The 13,593-nt window shown below is 33.4% G+C and overlaps 1 protein-coding gene and 1 long non-coding RNA gene across 8 annotated transcripts in view; one reads left to right on the top strand and one right to left on the bottom strand.

Moving 5' to 3' along the window:
- The window catches only part of LOC148944159 (uncharacterized), a 132,834-nt gene that overhangs the window by 50,570 nt on the left and 68,671 nt on the right, over positions 1 to 13,593 (bottom strand). The window lies entirely within an intron of this gene.
- The window catches only part of LOC148944160 (uncharacterized), a 38,684-nt gene that overhangs the window by 7,293 nt on the left and 17,798 nt on the right, over positions 1 to 13,593 (top strand). Inside the window, exon 1 of one of the 2 annotated variants that reach the window (XM_089100324.1) lies at positions 5,271 to 5,349. The exons of the other annotated variant lie outside the window; for it this stretch is intronic. The gene's annotated coding sequence lies outside the window, so the exon portion shown is untranslated. Of the gene's footprint in view, positions 1 to 5,270; positions 5,350 to 13,593 lie in introns of those variants that run through there. 2 annotated transcript variants of the gene reach the window in all.

Raw genomic sequence — 13,593 nt, 5'->3', positions numbered from 1 at the left:
ACGAGATAGTCTGACCCCTAAATTAAGGGCTTATAAATCTTTTTGTTAAGGGCCTAAAAATCTTTTTGTTAAGGGCCTATAAAATCTTTATATCTGCCATAGAAACACTTCATTCTAAGCAAATTGCTTGTACAAAAAGATTTTTAGGCCCTTAATTTAGGGGTTTCACTATATCGTAATGGTTAATAACTACTAAAAATCTTAATATCTACGATAAAAAATCTTTATTCTAAACAAACTGCTGGTGTAAGAAGATTTATGTGTTATGAAGTGTTATTTGTGGTATTTGGGTGTTTTAGTTGTAGATGCCTTTATTCTCCCTTTATAGGGGAGATAAACTCTGGCCCTAAGGTAATTTAACTTTGGTAGCGTGCCTTAGGCTGTGACCGAACTAATGAGGCGTACCGACTGGGTATGTTCGAGAAGCTAAAGGTAGATTGTAGAGAGGCAGTCGAAAATACAACACTTTTATTCATTTAACATATAATATAATCGGATATATTCTTTCTACTGGGACTGGCTGTCCCAAGTAGACCACCAGTCTCAAAAACTACAATAATATATAATAAGATACAGACACTTACAATGATCCGACAAAATCCCAAGGTATTTCTAATGAGAAAATAAACGGGCCAAGGTTCACCCAGCATGTCAAAAGGTCTGCCTTCAGTCTCAAAACTCGGGGTTTATATACGAAAAACTAACCACGTCCTTCCGGTACATTTACGCATTTAGCCAGGAAATTCGTTAATGAGCAAGTTCCCTTCAAGCCCACACATTCCACACTTTGTATCTTTATCTTAAAAAGTGGTATTTTGAAACTTTGTTTTTGCGTCTTAATATATTTTTACTCAATTACTAATTAACTAAATTAGAAAGCTTTACCACAATACTCCCCATTTAAAGAAGAATTGTCCCAATTCTCAATATTTTACTTATAAAAAAACTTAATTTTGCTTACAGCTATTATGCTGCAATCTTTGGGTCATTATGTGCATATATCCTCAATGGGTTTCCTTAGGGTCATGTTTCTGGTCCAATATAGGCCATGCTCTTTCTTGTCGAAAAAATTCAGTTTAAAATTCATCCTTGTTTATCTTTTTCTCTGTCTCTAGGACTGAAAATTACTCTTTTACCCTCTTCATATGCACCTTCTGTTTTAACTTGACCCCAAGTGGCTTAAACATAAAATTAATGGTTTTGCTAAAGTTAGATTTCAAGTTATATTAGACGAGTTTATGAATTATTTGAGTTTAAATTTAATTCCCCTTAATAGTTTCATTTATCTGTTTGATGTGGTTGATATACCGTTTATTTTTCTTTTTAGAAATGTCTTGGTAAATTACACATAACATTTTGATTTTTAAATTTTCACATATTTTTCCAGCACAAAGCATTTTCACATATTTCAATAACATAAGCCATTGGGCTATGTAGCACATTTTCTAGGCCTAAATTAAGTTCTGATTTTATCTCACTTTCTTAAGAACTTGTATTAAAGTCTGTATTACTGCTATAGTTTCCAACATAAGAGTTGATCGAGCATGAGATTCTAGTATCAGGATGTATTTGAAGTGTGTTGCAAAATTTTCTACTTACCAAATATATGTCAAAATATGATTGAAGGAGAAATGGTTCCGAAAAAATGCTAAGGAAAAGTTGATTTCAAAAAAAAAAAATAATAGCTAATGCTGTATCTAAAATAAATATCCACATTAGTATACATATAAAGCATATATTTTTACATATATAGTAGAATGAAACACTCAATTTTCGTATATATCAATGCATTCGAAAGTTAATTACTTTCTCCACTTTTTTAATCACTCCAAAAATAATCGAAACATTATGTTCCTTGCTGGATTATTCTTTCAAACTTAATACTAAACAGATTATTTTACAATAAAAAAATTATTAATACTTTGACTCGAGGTCAAACATTTACATATAACATTACATCACTAGTTAGAATTTAAAGTAAATTCAAAAAGTGTATATATAAATAAGCATTGTGTAATAACTTACACAATTATGTTAAGTAACAAACATACTTTAAAGCATCAAGCATTTTTTTTTAAAGTCGATTTTTCGCAAAGCAACTTAAAAAGTGGTATAACTCTTTTTTTTTCATCAGTAAACACTCGAATTGCGAATTTATTTACATTAGTAACAAGTATTATTGCTGACACAGTAATAAAATCGCTTCAAAACAATCATACATTTCTCTTTTACTTCCATGTTCATGAAATCAGTGACAATCGAATTGTCTGCGGTTGTAGATAAGCTTTTTTTTTTTTTTTTTTTTTTTTTTTTTTTTTTTTTTAAACGATAGATTATGTTTTTGCGCAGACAGGATTTCTTATATCCTCCCCCCTCCCCAGGGTTTGATGTTTCATATTATACCAAAATTTTAGACCCCATATAAACAATCCTAGAACCACGATAGTAGTTATGAAATACCCTCAAGTTCAGGCTAATAAACCTTTATGATAAGTGGTTCTTTCTATTTCTATCTGGCAAATGGGCTAATTCATTTCCAGATTTTTATTTAAACCTTTGATAGCTTTCAAAAATATGGGTGTTTCTCCTTTTATGTTTTATTGTACGGATATATCAATTAATTTCTTCATCATCTTTTTTATTTTTCTAATTTATTTATTATCTTGTTCCACATTTGTTGCTTTAAAAAGATTTATGTTGGATATCGGTTTTATACCCCATTTGTCCATATTTATCTCCGCAATTTCCACCATTGGAGATGATATAATTGTCTCTCTTGTCGTTAAACGACAGGAGGGGGGAATATTAACCAACCCCATCCCTTCTATTCGTATATCTCTTGTATTCTGCAACCGAGAAGAAATTTTTCATCTCAACTGTGCCACATAGGGCTGTGGAACGCTGACTATGAAATCATTTTCACTAATTTTTTTCCAAATTTCCAGATTAATTGCGCTTACTATATCTACATCACATTCTTTTGGTAGGGGATTTGAGTGATCTACCTCTTCCCAAAGTTTAATAGCACAGATTTTCCTTGCGCGTAGATGCGATATAGTTCCTAAGTTGCAAAAGGGAAGTTTTTCGTTTTGAAATTTAATTATTTCCTGTTGCTCTGGTATTCTATATTTTAAGTTGGAAATGGCCATATATGGGGGCAAATCATTTATCATAATCGAGCTTGGGGCGTTCGTCAACCTTGTTGAGACAGTATTTATTTGGAACAGCGTGTATTCTTCATTTTTAACTAGGGGTACCTTTAAGAATATCCATAACTCCCCTTGCTTAATTTGCAAATAGTTTTCCGCCAAGCTATAAAAGTATAGAATATTCTCGAAATTTAGTTCTAGTTCTAATCTCAATTGATAAGGTAAATGACTTTCTATGGTTTTGAGTACTTTTATTAATTCGCCCGGGTTTAGGAGTCGTGCTGGTAAATTTTTTGTCAAAAGGGTTAGAAACTCTAACTCCAATTGATTAAATTCATGGGATATTTCCATGATGGCACTAGATAATAACTGTAGAGCCATCTGAAGATTTATATCTTCTATTATTTCACTTTGGTTTCCTATTATTCGTTTTAGAGTTATGAATACTGCATTGGTTATCTCCTTTTTAAAAATAGAATGTGTATTGATTGTTTCATTAACTTTTTCTTTTATTTTGGATTTTATGGTTTCGTGGTGTTTTAAGATTGTTAGTTGTTTGTCTACGAAGTGTAGTAGATTTTGATTTGCTATTTCGACTTTTCCTATTCGTTTTCTGCTTCCTTCCACGTAGTCTCAGATACCGTACCGAATATATATTCTGAGATTTCCCCTACAATACCGATTAAGCTTCTTTTCTTTCTGGCCAATGTATTGTCTGGTTCGTTTTTGTTTTGTTTTTGTTTTTGGAGCGTAATTATCATTCTTTTTATATCTTCTAAGACCCCATTGATTTGGTTGTTCAGTACTTTGAACAACAAAGTTGCCTGCGTTTGAAATAACGATACTTTTATTTCTTTTTCTATAACCTGCGGGGGTGTGAAAGGAGGCGGGTTAAAAGTTTTTTCTAATTCTCTTCTTGTCATTTCCAGATTATTTGCAAATATCGTTACTTGGCTCTGGAGGGTATGTAAAACTGAAACATCACACCTAATCGCGATTTGACAGTAGCCTTCCATGGGTTTCACTGTATTCATTCTGTGAAACGATACTCATTTTATAACCCTAAATTCGGCCGCAATAAGCTGGAGAAGCATAAAAACGCAAATTATTGTCCAATTTCTCATCTGTAATAAATATTCCATATATCAATCATATATACACTAAAAACAAAAAAAAATTGAACGTGTTGAAAATTAACGCGTAATTCCTGCGTATTCTGCATATTCAAATGAAGTGTAATTTTTCTTTAGTATTTGTCTTTTTGTATATGGCTTTAATTGGCTTTTAAATACAGATTATTATTATTATTATTATTATTCTTGGATCATTTGCAATTGCCTTGGCGTTATCGCTAATTCTTGTAATTCGGTTACTTCCTTTCTGACATTTTGTATTTTACTCTTTTGATAAATAATCAAAACTGTTATAAGTGTAAATAGACTTACACATACTGTGCCCATTATGCACCCTACTAAAAATAATTCATTAAATTGAATGCTTTCTTCCCTTATTACTCTCAATGTAACTTCTGTTTGACTAAGGGCTATTTCTTGCTCCTGTTCTATATCTTTCAGCATTTGGGCCCAACTAATACGTTCTTTAAAATTCTTTTTCCAAATTTCTACTAGATGTTTACTACCTTTTTTGAGAATAATTTCCAATTTTCTTGGTAAAATTGGTTTAATTTTTAGTGGAGTTAACTTATTAGTGTTTTCTTCTGATCCTAGTCTATTTTCTATTTTAAGAATGAAATTTGTATCTTTGTGCCATAGATTACATTCTGACTTTGTCGATATAACTAGTGGAAAATTTTGTATTTCTCGGTCTTGAACACAAGTTTCCTCTAGCGTAACATTATTTGAAACCAATATTTCTGATGCGCTTACTTATATGATTCCTTCAGTTGCTGCTGAAGGTTTAGAAACTTCCCAATGCCATGTTTTTTTAATGCCTTGTTGATTTTCTAAAATTATGTTTTCCCAGCAATTTAAACTATTTTCATTTTGTGTTCTTTTTAGTCCTTTTTTGGTCAGTTCTAGTTTTTAAAAAACCATTTTATAAAACGTCCATGATCCAAATTTTTTCTGGAGAAATTATTCTTTCTCGGATGTTTTCTACTAGTACATACGCTGAAGTAGATGTCATGGTGATTACCACTCCCTGTAGGCCCCCTGTTGCCATGGGCAAAGTTTGATACATGGTAAATACACTATTTTTCTGAACTAGGGGCATTTTCACGTTTATTCGGAGGTTTCCCGCTAATATATAATAAGATGCTTTCAATAGCTTAGCATACCAGCTTAAGGGGTCTATCGGATCTAACTCCGAAGGTAATTCATAGTACCCTTCCTTTAATACAAAATACTGTATGTTTTGCAAGATCTCTTTTAATTCCTTTGGAGGCAACAGAAGTTTCGGAATTTGTCCTAACTGTAATAACCCGAATGGTCTCTGAGCTTCTATTGTATAATCACTTAAAATTTCCAGATGAGTCATTAGCTCTAACATGCTCGCGGCTAAATATTCTCCATATAACGGCTTATCTTCATTACTTCCATTAATCAATAAATCCTCTATTCTATTAAATATTTTAAAAATTTCCCCTAGAGTCCAATTTAAACTGGAGATTTTTTTATTCTGAGCTAGCCATAACGATTTTTTGTCTTTTTTAATACGAAAATATGTTTTGCTTGATATTTTTGTCTTTTATTTTCCCGGGATATTGGCATGTATTATTTCCAAGTACTGTTTTCTTATATCTTCAAAGGCTAAATTCGTTTTATTTTTTTCTTCTATTAGTGATTGACCATTAACATTTGTACGGCGTTTCGTCACATGCATTATTGCTTCTACTGGTCTGTTTATTGCGTACAATTTTGCACCGATTGCTCGAAGCTATGGGATATATTTGCAATTCTTTCATATCTGTTTTTCGCGAAATTATTTTTTCTTCTCGGTTACTAGTTTTCAACAAAAAAGTTTCGATTATCTTTTGATAAGAGTAATTTTTTAATCTTATGGTATCTAACATTTTTTGTAAATGTTTAAATCTATTTCAAATAGGATTTGCCAGCGATTCTCTACTATTCTCACCTGGTGTATTTGCATTATAATTCCTCCGTCAACTACTTTTACTATCTCGCTCTTTAATTTTGTTTTTGTCATCTTAGCACTTTTTCCCGATAAAAATATCTACAAAACAGCCCAACAGTAAAACTTCCAAATTGAGTATAAAAGTAGAGATTGCTATTACCCTTTGTTCCTCCGTATTATTATAAAGTTTTTTTTTCTACTTTTTTTTGCAATATGCTTTATTAAACTTTATATGGCTCTCCAGCATATTAGGGGTTCTAAACAAAAATTTGGAAAATAAGTTCGTAGCCCTGACAATTCATTGGTTACTATTTTCCCGTTGTCTTTATATACTGTTTTCCTTAACGGGTCCAGACTGTGTATCACCTCACAGGAGTGATTTGAAAGCCTGAGTATCCATTTTATATCACTTTTTTTGAAACGTCTCTATCAGTTTCTTTGAATCTCCTTGTTCTTTTAAAACTTGTAACAATTCTTTGTTTTCTTTCGTTATTTTTGTGTTGCTTTTACCACCTTTTTTAACTTTTGCAAAAGCTGATATTAGGACATTTCCCTACCTCTGAGAGGATTCGTATTAAAACGGTTAACATACATTCTTTTGAAAAGTCTTCTGTCACCATGGGGTGGCGCTTACTGGCTTTAATGAATTTGTTTAAACCCTCTTTGTCGCTTATTTGTGTTGAGAATTCATGCGTCATGCCCTAGAATTTTATATATTCACGTATAAATAAATTTATTTATTCATGATTTTTTTTCCGCTGATTTTTGAACTTTTTTTATGTTTTGCCTCGCAATTGCTAATTATCATTTATTCATAAAAATGTACGTTTTATGATATCCTTGATTCCCACAAAATTGTGTGGTTTTCATTGCAGACACTTATTTCTGTCTGTGGTATTTTTACCAAAAATTAGTGCCTGTGTCGTGCCAAAAGTTGCTTAGAGATAGGGGTTATCTTTAGTGGTTTCCCTATAACTTTTTTTATATTATTCGTGTCTGGATTTTTCCTCAGTTTAATTTGTGCTTTAGTTTTATGCAGTCATTCACTGTAATTTGCCCCTTTTGTGATATTTTGACTATTACCTTGTTCTACGAGCTTATGGGTTTAGTGCCAGTGTAGAACCTTTCCTCCTTCTATTTATTTTAACAAGAAGGGTTCTGCACTAACACTCAGCACAACCCTTCTCCAGTTTGACCGATATTTCTAATATCAATTTGATTAGTTTGGTGGATCCCCCAATGACAAGACGTCTAGCAGTTTCGTTTTTAAATGCAAACGGTCCTGTCATTGGTGTTTTTTACCTGCAATGTCCTTGCCCTGTTATTTCTGTTAATGGTTTGTTGTGAATTTATTTAATATGTGAAATTAATTATACCCGAGAAAAACTTTGCTTTACGCTGTGCTATACTTTTAAATTGTGACCCATTTTTATCTACGGCTTCTTGTTTATACATATCTTCTTTATTGGTAAGTGTTTAATTTATTATATCTTTTACTATTTATAACAAAATTACAGCTAGCTCGTACATGTAGTGGCCACTTAATGTAAACTCTTGCTACCTTTCCAATTATAATTATTTTTAAATTTCTCTAAAACAATTTTTTTCAAATTTGACTGAAAGTGTCACCTCAAAGAGTCAAAGGTCAGTAGATGCTTTTCATTTACTTAACAACGAGAGACCAGCAGTGATTAAGCTCACTCCAAATTTGCTAGCTTCCAATGACCCTATTTCAGTAAACTACCCTCCTTCGTGTTTTATTTTTTTTCTTAAATTGCCCCCCCCCCAGAAATAATTTTTTTTTCAATATACATATCAAAAAAATTGCCTTTTAATGCTGATTCTAAATATGTATAATTTAATTAGGTTCACTGCACCTTTTTAAAAGTTACGTGGCCTTACTTATTTCCCTTTTTTTATTTTTGAAGCGAAACCTAATTCGTTTTGACAAGTCTTGACATTTCACCGCTCGCGAAGTCTTATCTCGTATCGGAAACCAAATTTTTGCAGGATCCTATGATGTCACTTCAGATCCGAGCTAATAGTTTAGCGTTAGAATGTGACGGTCATAATTTTTACTGGCGATATATATTTGAAGGACAACTTGATGTTATTTATATACCGATTAAAAAATAAAATATAGATATCTCTTTAGTGGCTTTTATACTCGTTTGATTTTTATTTAGTATTTTTTTTATAATTGTTTTATTCAAATATTAATCTGCTGGGGGCTGTGCTTGTTCTGCCTTTCTCCTTTTCCTGGTACGAGTTTTAGACTCCAAAGTTTTGCTTCTCTTCTTCACAATATTGGCAAGTTTTTCCGTGGTCTTCATAGTGTGGCTTACAAGGCTCTGAGTCCGAGTGCTGTTTTGTTGCCTCGTCAAATATCTTGAATCTTTGTTTCTTTTGATGTTTGACCTTTTTCATATGTGTTTTAGCGACTTGTGCTGCTGACAAAGGAAATTCTTGCTGCCCCTTTGGTTTCTTTACTGTTCTCCATAATTTTTTTCTCAAAGAAGGCTTTCTTGACGATGGCCCAGGTTTAGCTATATCGGTTTCTGTAGAAGAATTTTCGGTGTCACTTTCTGTTATCTCGCGTCTGGTAGATGGCGTTTGTTCCAAAAGTCATTTTTGCGTTAAGACTGTAGGTGAGTCTAGTGTATGAAAATCAGATAATTCTTTGGTTTCTTCCAATTTTTCTTCCTCTTTGGATTTAACCTCTGGTTTATTATGTCTTAAACCAGTAGGTTGTGTTTGAGGCTCTTCTCTGTCGCTTTCATCGCTAGTATCCGAGGAACATTGAACTTTTCCTTTTTTCTCTTGTTTGTTGTGAACAGTTTGTAGCCAAGACTGGGCTAAATATTCCTTCCACTTCTCCCAACTGTTGTGGTTGTTAAAAAGGTCATAAAATTCATATGGTCTTCTGATATATACTGGTGAAATCGTGTCTTCTATTTCTTCTTCTGAAAGTATAGGCTCTGTTTTCCACTGTTTAGAAAAATATCCCTTTTTCATTCTATCATGGTGTACTACTTCTTCCTTTTCCTTATACTGATGCTTTAGAACATATGTTAAGTTATTTGGTAGAATTTTTATAATCCTGTAGGGTCCATCCCATTTCGGTTTTAACTTTTTTGTTCCTTCCAGATTCGTTTTGTAAACATAAACCAAATCTCCTAAACAGTAACTCGTTTTATTTTTGCTTGTTCTTTCATATTTTTCTTTTTGTTCTGTTTTCGCATCTTCCAGATTGTCTTTAAGTTGTTCCATAGCTTTTTTCATTCACATCACCATCTTTTGCTTATATTGGTGTAGGTTGTAATATATTCTGTCATTTTGTATTTCATCTAAACAAATTCTGGGATCTCTTATATATTGCAAAAAAATGGCATTTCTTTTCAGGAACTTGAAAAAGCTGTGTTTATTGCAAAGACTATGAATGATCAATGCTCATCTCAATTTTTATCTTCCCCTCTTGGATTTATTCCCAGCATGTAAGGTAATTCCTTAAATTTACATTCAACCTTCCCATTAGACGCCACTATGTAAAACAAGGTAAACCATTGTGTAAACCTAAGATATTCTGTAATTTTGTCTAACAATTTGGCTCTAAGACATGGCCCATTGTCGCTAAGGAAAACTCTATGGAAAATCGTGTTCCAGAACTAGGCGGTTGATCAAAACTTTCACATTGGTTTTTGTCTTTTCGTCTTTAATTGGCAAAGCGTATAAATATGAATTAAAATGGTCAACTATGGTTAGTACGCACCTGTTTCCCTTCCTGGAAACTGGTAAACTTCCCCCGGATCCCCAAACTTCTATAGACATTAGTTCTCCTACCCCTGAAGGGTTGGGGTATTGACCTAAGTCGATCTTTGGCATCTGCGGTTGTAACTTTTCGTTGGCATATTCTCGGTAGCCTTGCATAAAAGCTTTTACTTTGGGGCATATTTTTGGAAAGTGACAATTCTACGCCAGCCTCCACTTAGTTCTTGCTTCTCCCATGTGACAGCCAATCGTTGAATGTGCCATCTGTAAAACTTCTCCTTCCAGAGATTGTGGAATTACTGGAATAATTTTTAAGTCATTCTTTCTATATTCTTACGATGGTCTATGATATCTTTCTAGAAGATTTTTACGTTTGTCCAAATCAAAATTATCTAAGTCCTTTAAACAATATTTAAAGTGCTCAGGCAGTTCCGTTCCTTTTGATAGAAAGGATTTCATTGCTAAACAAAAAGCATTTTTGTTTTGGTGCTTCGGAATATTTTCATTAGACAGTATTTCTACCCCTTCCAGTTCGTTCTGGATGTTTGCTATCACATTTTCTTCCTTATCTGGATTTCGTGACAAATAGTCTGGTAAAATATTTGTACGGCCCATATTGGTAAAATATCTGGTAACATATTGGGGTATATGAATATGCTTGCAGACGTAGTATCCACCGTGTCAGCCGGGCTGAAGTATTTTGCATCGTAGTAGCCAAACTAATGATTTTTGGTCTAAGCGTAAAATAATTTTTTTCCCAAGTAAAAATTGTCGAAAATATTCTGTAAATACTACAACTGCTAAACACTCCCTTTCAACTGTCGAGTATTTTTTTTCTGCCTCCAACAGAGACCTGCTCGCGTATTGGACTATCGATACTACTCCTTCAGAATTTATGTTTAATAATATGGCCCCGATACCGTACCCCGAAGCATCTGTTTGCAAACAGAAGTCTTGTGACAAATCTGGTAGGTTTAGTATTGGTGCCAGTAATAATTGCCTTTTTATTTCATTTAGTGCTTGTTTTGCTTCCGCTGGACATTCGAATTCACCTGATTTCTTCAAAAGGTTCGTCAAACGTTGTGCTTTTGTGGCATAATTTTTAATATAATGTCTAAAATAGCTTAACAACCCACAAACTGATCTGCAGATTTTTTTATCTTTAGGATGCTGTAAATTTTCTATGACTGTAAATTTTTCCGCATTTGGTGAAATAGTACCTTGGTTTATCAGGTATCTAAGAAAAACTGATTTTGGTACCACTATCTTGAACTTCTCTGGTTTTTATTTTAAGCCTGCTTTTTCAAACTTTTCTAGTATTTCTCTAAGTCCAGCCAAGGAGTCTTCCAAGTTTTGATTAAACAGCAATACATCATTTAATTAATCCAAGGCTTATTTTTTCCTTCCCGGTTCGTTATCTTTTTTAACACCAAATTCATTATGTAAGTAAAACAATTTGTACTAAATGAAAAGCTAAACGATATACGTTAAAAGTTGAATGTTCTGTCGTCACCCAAGATTACTGTAGGCTTATGCTTAGTTTCTGCATCTAAAGCGATTTGCCAATATCCTTCTATTAAATCAAAACTAGTGTAACATTTTGAACCCCCTAACGAATCTAAAATTGTATCAATTCTTGGTAATTTCATCACGTCTTTAATCGTGACGGCATTCAGTGATCTATAGTCTATACATAGTCTCCAGGTGTTATCTTTTTTTCTGACTATTACTAATGGAAAGCACCAATCACTAATGCTTTCTTTAATTATTCCCTGATCTTCCATTTCTTTTATTTGGCTTTCTAGCCATGGTTTTGAACAACGAAATGTTTTATGTGTTGCCTGTTTTAGTGAGGAACCCTCTGTGGGTATCTTGTGCGTTGGTAAGTAAACTAATCGGTAACTAATTTTTTGTCTTACAAACGTTCGTTTGTAATCTAAAACAAGATTTTACATCCGAGTTTTTACATTTTCCCGTAAATGTTCTAAATCAGATTGTTGCAAAAAATCTGTTTTCGCCATTCCATACTCTTCTTGTGGTTGCGGTTTTAATGAGGATAAATGTTCGTGGCTAGTGAAGTTTACGCTTAATTCTGGAATGTTTATAGATTTTATTTCTGAATTTGAAATCTTTTTTACTGATCCAAGTTCTACCTGGTTCATTTTTATTTTATTACTACTTAGATTTGATAGTTTTAAGTATGTTATACCATTTTCAATTTTTATAACCTGATTTTCCACGAAAATCATTGGATATTCTTTTATGGTGTGTCCTTCTATCACGGCATCCATTGTTTTAACCTTTCCTTCTTTTTAATTTAATGTAGCTGGAACTTGAGCTGTCGTTCCCCCTTCTATTGTGATTTTTCCGCTTATTTTTAGGTTGCAATTCGAATCTTCAGTTTCGTTATTTGTTGTTACGCAAATGTGCCTATTATTTTCATTTGCCTGGTTTATTGTGATTGTATTGGATATGGGTTCCCATACAATCCCATATTTTCTGATGACATCTACGCCTAGAATACAAGGAAATGGTAGCTGCTTGCATATTATTACTGTTACTGTTATTTCTTTATCCCCTGCGCTAAATGATAGTGGACATTCTCCCAAAATTGTCAGCTTGTGCCCTGTCACTGATGTTAGGGTATTTTGGCATCTGCTTACTCGATTTTTGACACTAGGGGGAAACCTATTAAAGACTTCCTCTCGAATTAATGATTTAGATGCACCTGTATCTAGTAAACATGGTAAATTTTGAAAACACTCAATTTTAAAACAACGCAGAATCGGTAGATTATTATTATTTGCATTTGTATCACAACATTCTAAACTGTATAGGGGTCTTTGTAAGGAAACAGCTCTGTCGACCCTTACAGGCTGGTTTCTCCGATTAAATGCCCACTGTTTGGCCAAAAATTTCTGGGACTATCCCAGTTTTCTTCAGCACTGCTACTTTGACCCTGGGTATTGTTAACCGTCTGCCCCCTAGGCCTGAATTCAGGAATATTATTAGGTGTTTGCCAAGTATTATTTGTTCCCTGTCTTCCTAAATTTCTCTCCCCTTGCGTTTTGAACTGATGTCTTGTCTTGTGCGTCTGGCCTTCTTTGCGTATTCTATGCCAGCAATCTGCTGCATAGAGGTTTGGTTTGCTACAATAATAGCAATTAAACGTTCTCTTAAATTGTTTCTTGGTTTGCTGGTTATTCCTAAATATTTTTGATCGGTCCTTGTTGGTTCCCCAACTATTTGTCTTTGGTGGGGGAAGATGCCCATATTTTCTATAGTTATTAGCTGCTAATTTCTCAAGGTCGTGGAATCTGTCAGCTATCTCCCTATATGGCGACCCTCGGCCTCCGTCGCGCCTTTTTGGTTCACGATTCGGCTCCTCAAAGCTTACCCTTTTTTGTCCCCTTTCATATTTTATACTTTCTTGGGCTCCCGTGTTATTTATCGACATCTGGTCAAACTTTTTCATGGCTTCGTCAATTTTTACCTCTGTTTTGACTAGTATTATAGCCTGCTCTAAATTTTCAGGTTTCCGCGATAATATTAGTCTTAATAAATTTTTCAGTAACCCTTGGGT

The sequence above is a fragment of the Artemia sp. Qi Xiang Cuo genome, chromosome 14 (assembly GCF_049724085.1).
Source record: "Artemia sp. Qi Xiang Cuo chromosome 14, ASM4972408v1, whole genome shotgun sequence".
Classification (NCBI taxonomy): Eukaryota; Metazoa; Arthropoda; class Branchiopoda; order Anostraca; family Artemiidae; genus Artemia; species Artemia sp. Qi Xiang Cuo.
The sequence above is the reverse complement of the archived record's forward strand: the minus strand, read 5'-3'. Positions and strand labels throughout refer to the sequence as shown.